The sequence below is a fragment of the Neovison vison genome, chromosome 9 (genome assembly GCF_020171115.1).
Source record: "Neovison vison isolate M4711 chromosome 9, ASM_NN_V1, whole genome shotgun sequence".
NCBI classification, from domain to species: Eukaryota; Metazoa; Chordata; class Mammalia; order Carnivora; family Mustelidae; genus Neogale; species Neogale vison.
In genome coordinates, this window is record NC_058099.1 from 26789166 (window position 1) to 26796689 (window position 7524).

Genomic DNA, 7524 nt, shown 5'->3' on the forward strand with positions numbered 1-7524 from the left:
AAGAAAGACATTGGGTTTGACAGATACCACCATAATTAAATATTATTGCTTTGTAAGGAGACTGAGTGACAGGATAGCTCAGAACTTCCTAAATCCACCTCAATTCTATGAGATATCTCCACTTGGTTTTCTAGTGGACATTTCAAATCTAACCTGTTCCAAACTGAACTTCCTGATTATCATTCCTGTCCATCATTCCCCTCCCTCTTCCCATCTCTCTTTCAAACCTGCTTCACTCTAAGCCATCTTATTTAAGTGTGTGATGGCTTTCTCCTTTGAGTGGTTCACGTCCCAAACCTTGAGCTCATTGTTGACTCTTCTCTTTCTTTCACATATCATATGTAAACCTATTGGAAATTTTGGGAGCCTCACTTTAATAATTTGAGAATCTGACCATTTCCTACCATCTCCATTGTTAATTCCCCAGTCTTAGCTATCATGGTCTTTTACTTGGTGTATAGGTAGGGCCTCTTAACAGGTCTCTGGTTCTACCATTGCCCCTCTTCTTCCTTCCTGCCAGTTCATTCTCAACGTAGTTTTTAGTTGCAACCATGGCTCCTCAAGTCTGTTATAGTTCCCCAGTTTACCCAGAGTAAAAGCCGAAGTATTCATCATAGCCTGGAAGATCTTCAGGCCCTCAATTAGCTCTCTGATCCCATCTCCTATCACTTTCTCCTTTGTTAACTTTACTCTGACCATGCAACCCTTGCTGTTTCTTTTTTTTTTTTTTTTTTTTTTTTTTAAGATTTTATTTATTTATTTGAAAGAGAGACAGTGAGAGAGAGCATGAGCGAGGAGAAGGTCAGAGAGCGAAGCAGACTCCCCATGGAGCTGGGAGCCTGATGTGGGACTCGATCCCGGGACTCCAGGATCACGCCCTGAGCCGAAGGCAGTCGTCCAACCAACTGCGCCACCCAGGCGTCCCACCCTTGCTGTTTCTTAAACATGTCAGTCATGTTTCTGCCTTAAGGCCTTGGCACTGGCTGTTCTCTCTTTCTGGAATGTTCTTCCCCCAGAAATCTGATATTAGCTATATCAACTTCCTCTCATTCTTTGAATCTTTACTTAAATGTTACCTTCTCAATGAGGCCAATAGGACCATCTTTTTAAATACTGCCCCCGCCCTGCTATCTTTTCTAATCTTTCTTACCGATTCTGCTTCTTTTTTCTTGTAGTACGTATCACCTTTTACATACTATAATAACTTACTTATTATTTCTGCTGTTTATCGGAAAACTTTTAGCACAGAATCTTGCCCAGAATATATTGGCAACAAAGGTTAGTTCTTGTTTTTGTTTGTTTGTTTGTTTGTTTTATCAGAGATGAGGACTTAAAACATTTTTCTAGTTTAGGCTTGCTTTATAAAATGTAGAACTTTCTTAAGCACCATCTTTTTTTTTTTTATTGTTGAAGTGAGAGTCACATAACAGGAAATAAAACATTTTAAAGTGAACAAATCAATGGCATTTAGTACATTCACAATGTTGTACAGCATTTATTTTTGGACATACCTTTATGTATTGTGTAACAACTTCCAAAATATATTTGAATCAGCAGTACCTTTAAACATGGTCTCCCAGCGATTTCTTTTGTGCCACAAATTTAAAGATAAAAAAATGAAACCACTCTGACAACATAGATTGTCTGAACTCTTGACTATTTTACAGGAGGGAAATCTCAAACCAGGCAGCTTAGATAAAGAGTTTAAAAAAAAAAATTCCTCTGTTTATAGGCCTTAAAAAAACAAACAAACTTTTGTGAAGTTCAATGGTTTTGTTAATTGTTTCAAGATTTGGGGTGTTTTAAAGTGTGTTGTAAAAGCCCTCCCTGATGGCAAGACAAAACTCATTAACTAGTTCTTCCCTATTGAGATTTTACTTAAAAATATAAAATGTAAAAGTTTATGGTAGGACATTCTCAAAACTGCAGATTTAAACTTACTAGCACTAGAAAGGAAAAAAAGTAGAGATAATATTGATGCATACCTGCTTTGTTGAGCTAGGTCTGGCACCGTACATCTCCCTCCCTTTATTCTCTCCTTGTCCCTTTAGGGTACTATAAGGTTAATTCAAGAAAATTCATGGAAGGATACATAAGAAATGGTTAAATTTTTGCCTCTGCAGAAGGACTCTGGAGGTAGTAGAAGGAAGAATTATAATTACGTAATATACCTTTGTGTACTGTTTGAATTTTTACCTAAGGCATGTATTATAGTTTCAGTAAACAAATAAACAAATACAACAACAGCAACAGTAAACTAAACTTTTGTTTAATTCTCTGAGTACCACATAGTTCTGAGCATTTATTATTCAGAACTCTTTGAAGTGATAGAAGCCCATATAAATTGGCCTCCACAGATAAGGGAGGTGGTTTACTGGGTCACAGAGCAGGGATGGGGTAGTTTCTAGAACTACAGGAAGAACTGCAAGAATTAGGGTCTCGGGGTAGAATTAAAGCCTCCATGCTACCAGGAATTCTTTCTCCCGCTCTCATTATCATTTCTACTTGCATTTTCTCCTCTTTGCATATTGCTGCCAGATCTCTCCTGCTTTTCAATATGGACATGGTTGCTGGTAGTCCTAGCTTAGGAACCCCAGAGGGGGGAAAATACCTTTCTTCCAGAGTTTCTATTTCAGTCTTGATGAAGCATTCTTCTGGGTTTTGTTTGTGTCACATGCTTCACCTTAAACCACTGCAGTTGCCAGAGGAGTTGGTCAGACCTGGATAATTTGCCCAGTGCATGGCCAGGGTAGAGAAATCTCATAAGAGAAGGAACATGTGAAAGCATTTTGGAGGAAAAAAATAAATTACCAGTCCACTACAATCTACTTCTTGACTGCCCAGTCTAATACGTTCTTCCTGTAATTAGCATCCTAAGAATGTTCCAGGCCAACACAACATAGCCATCATACAGATCCCTAAAATACATTCACTCTCTCCTGATATAGCTCCAAGTCCAAATCCCTGGGAGATCTTCCTTCTTCTCAGGAGGGTTTGGATGAGACTTTCCTTGGTTCAGCTATGCATGTCTAATTGAGGAATAAAATATCCTCAGTGAAAAGCTCTAATTTAGGAAGGATTAAAAAGGGAACACAATCTGTGGTGGTAATCTTTCTATGATAAATATTACTTCTTACTGAGCAAGAATAGCAAAGATTCACCTATCTGGCAAAGGAATGAGTTTCTTAGACACACATTATGGCAGCTTCAGGTTCTCCCAAATAAAAGGAATCTTACCAACATGAAGTCCTTATGCAGGGCTAGAGGTCAAGCTTTCTTAGTCCCTCTGGTACTTCTCAGATATCCCCATTCCAATATCTGGAACTCCAGTCTTTTTAAATAAAAGCATTTATGTTGTCTGTTTTAAAACACTGTAAGTAGAAATGGTTTTGCAGTAATGTTACATATATCTATTCATTTAATGTTTAACTTGTATTAAAATGGAGATCCAGACTTTTCTGTCTTTACTGTTTTGAATTAGAAGGAATCACTCAGCTCATTTTTGAGTAGTGGACATGTTCCTCAAAATAGAATATATGTGTTTATCCATCTCACATATATCACATGTATTTATATCTATATCTCTCCTAAATACATCTATAAATCTGTATCTGTCCCTTTCTAGGAAATAAAAATTTAGGCAATTGTATTTTGAAGACTGTTGTTTCAAACATGCTTTCATGCTATTGAGAAAGAGGTGGGTGCTACTGGTTTCTTATCCTTCTCACCCAGCTTTGATTTTTTTTCATTGACCATATAAGTTCTTTCCAATAACACTGAGTACAGTCATTAAGGACTTTAGTGAGGAGGTGGGGGAAAAGAGGGACTAAGGCTTCAGGTATGAAAAGATGAAAGGGATGTGGTAAGAAAGTAAGAGGGTCATTGACCCACAGTCAAAAAAATGGTTTAAGAAAAATCTGGACTAGTGAATTCAGAAAACTTGTGTGCTGGGCCTTGTCTTTGTGCCCTAGAGTCATCTTGGATCAGAAACTTTTCCGGCTGACTGTGCAGTATCTATAGGACTGAAAGCCTTGCATTACCTTTTCCCAGGACTTGTGAAGATCAAGCGTTCAACCTTTATGAAACCTTGATCATTTCACGTCAGATATCTTCCAAAGCTTTCCTTCCAGCAGAAGCAGTGCCTAGTTTTCCAGCTTATACTGTAATTCTGTGTCTGCCACTGGCTACCCATTGTAGTGTTCCTACTAAAATTATTAGATTAAAGGGGATCCCTATACCCTCAAGGGAAATGATGAGGAATTTCCACACTGAGGCCCCAAGTCATAATAACAATAAATGGATTTTTTCCCAGTCTGTTTCAAGTCAGACAACATGGAACTGAGTTTTTTCTTTCCTCTTTCTATTGATACTTTGCCTAGGGTTGCAAAGAGTTTAACCAGCTGATTCTCCACTGTGTATCTCAGACTGTTAACTCATCATCTAGAGTGGAGAATGAAGATGGGAAGGTTGGAGAACATCCTAGTTGACTACAATAATCATTCTTTTTTTTTTCTTCAGATTTTAAGTAATCTCTATGCCCAGTGTGGGGCTCAAACTCATAACCCTGAGCTCAAGGGTCACATGCTCTACCAACTACGCCAGCCAGGCACCCCTACAATACTCATTCTTAATTTCCTTGGTGTTTGTTTTTTGCAACTCTCTTTTCTGGGTCCAAATAATTCTCAGAGAAGAGGAACACTCAAATTAGCTCAAGTAAAATGGTATGTTTATTATATGGTTCTAACACTTCTTGTCCTGGACAGTGAGGCCCAGGTGTAATAGGTATTTGTGGAGAAGAAATGACCTTAGAGGGTAAGCAAAAGGGAAATAAAGACTAAGGAAATAAAGCTGCTCTTTCCCTGGGATCATTTGGTCTTCTCTGCTTCTGTCTGCTGTGGTTTTCCTTGTAGAGCATGGACTTCTTATTCATGGTGTCTTCGATCCTGTAGTTTCAGCTTAGTTTAGTGTCTCACAGTGGGAAGAAGTAGTTACCCAGAAGGAAACTGGAGTGCTACTAGAAAGGGAGAGTGAATTCTGGGCAGACAAAAATGAAAAATTTACATGATAATGACCAATCTGTTCAAGTGAATTCAAGTTGGCTGAATGGTTTGTCATATCTGAAGTAAAAGTCACCAGGCCACCAAAACCCTAGCACCTACCCCCATCCTCAGAACTGGAAAATACCCAATAATGATTGCTGAGTGGGTCAATGAATGAGTGACTGGAGCTGAAGGCAGGATCCATGTCTGATTAATTTTATTGATCTTTGTAACATTCATAAAGCACCTGATATACTTCTTTTTGTACATGGTAGGTGTTCCAAAAGTATTAATAGAATAATCACACTTCCCTTGTTCTGAGTCTTGTACTTTTTAAAGTGGCAGAATCATTGTATGGTCTCCAAACCGAAGTAGAGTATATGAGACAGTTCACTGTGTATAAAAAAAAAAATTATTACCTCTCTCTGTGTTTATCTAAATAATAATAAAAATTAACTATTACTAACATATAATAAACAGCTTGACATTGGTGCCTTCACACAGTCAAATGTGAAGTGTAGTTCATAGAGTGCTCTGAGGGAAGAGTGAGGTTTCCATAGCATGGAAGGTTTGACCAATTATTTTCTTGTGGGTATTGGCTTTCAGCATACTGTGATTATATTGCAGTTCATATGGGTTAAGGTGGATTCAGAAAGTAGTATGTTATATAGTTTAAATTAAAATAACAAAATGAATAAATTTCTTGAAAAGATATCTCTAAAGAAATTATGAATTTAAGGTAATACCTAGTATGGAAACAATGAACAAAATGGCTGAGCAAACAGGTCTGCTCCTGTTATGAGTTCTTTGTGACCCATGTTGGGATAAAGAAACAAGGGTGATATAGTCAGATCTGATAAGTAGTAATCAAAAAAATTAGAAATTTTCATGGAGCCTCTTGGAACTATGGATTTAAATAATACCATTAAGAGTAGACAATGTAGACAACAGTAGACAATGTGACCCAAAGGGTACTTGAGTTTGAGTTTTATCTGTGCAGCTGTCATGATTATTGTGACATTTGGAAATGAAGCTTTCAGAGACTAAAGGCAGAGTTCTACAGCTTTTTTTATAGTGATGTTTTAGTCAGGCACCGCTCAAGTTCACTTACCAGAATTTCACTAACTTTATGGGTTTTGCTTGAGGACAGAAGTTAAAAAGCTGCATACTATTAGGGAAATGATCTTCTGCCATAGGAAAAGTTGGCTGAAAAAATAAGCAAAAATATGTTCCTTTGTCAGCAGATATCCTTGGGAGATGCCTGGAAAACAATGATGAAGATACGAAAAAACAAGCATTAGGATAGATTTGACATTGTGGGAAGTTTCTGATATGGTTGGATCAAAGTACAGATGTTTCTAACTTGTCTCAGTTTATGACATTTGCTACATTCTGTTTCAATAATGAAATACATGAAAAACTATTCTGTCTGTCTTTCCACTGATGCAGAGATATCCTGGGAGAAATATATTAATTATAAATATATTAATGACTTCTTTAATGAAAGAAGTGGTAAGGCTAGAGGGACAGAACCACAAGAGAAATATAATCACTGCATCATTCATAGACAGCTATTGCAGGAAGCAATTCAAAGCTATAGTGCTTAAAATTCCAGGAATTTATGTGCTGAATCTTGTGAAACAGAAAACTTGTACTAGCAAAAATTTTATGATGATCCAGGGTTGGCAGTTTTTTTCTGTAAAGAGGAAAATTGTAAATGTTTTAGGCTTTGCAGGCCATATGGTCTCTGTCACAACATTTCAGATCTACTCCTGTATGGTGAAAGCAGTCATAGACAATATTTATATGAATGAGTGTGACTGTGTTACAGTAAAAATCTATAAAAACAGTGGTGGGCTGGATCTGATCTGAGGCTGTAGTTTGCTGACCCCTGCTTTTTAATGAGCAAGGAAGAGCCATGAACCTAAGAGGTTCACCATGTATCTTGTATCAAAGCCCTTAAGAAGGGTGCTAAAGTTAAAGACCAATCTCCAATTTATTTATTTATTTATTTATCTATAAATATGGAATGCTTCACGAATTTGTGTGTCATCCTTGCTCAGGGGCTATGCTAATCTTCTCTGTATCGTTCCAATTTTAGTATATGTGTTGCCGAAGTGAGCACAGATCTCCAATTTATTGACCTTTTATATGATGACAGGTGATGGCCAGTAGTGTGCAATATACCAGATAAATTAAAAGAAAAATAAGGACAAATTAAATAGCTTGTTTCTTCAAGGTGAAAGTGACATTTAATAATGGAAAAAAAACCCCACTTTTTAAAAGAAACCCAGAGGACATTTTTGAAAATGGTTTTTGGGGAATGTTTTTTATTATCATATTGTTTAGTTGTAGGAATTATATACATTTGTCACCCACATATTTAATAAACTTGGAAACAGAATTTTTCCATATGTTTAATAGTCTCCCGAAGAGTTTTAGTGGGTTTTGAATCTATTTGTTAAAAAATGTAAATATGCAATCC

At 37.0% G+C, this 7524-nt stretch overlaps 1 non-coding gene across 1 annotated transcript; it reads right to left on the minus strand.

Annotated features, from left to right (window-relative positions):
- Positions 1–7057: 7057 nt before the first annotated feature.
- Positions 7058–7164, minus strand: LOC122917854. Its single transcript, XR_006386482.1, has one exon. It is a non-coding gene; the product is annotated as a U6 spliceosomal RNA (small nuclear RNA).
- Positions 7165–7524: the final 360 nt, after the last annotated feature.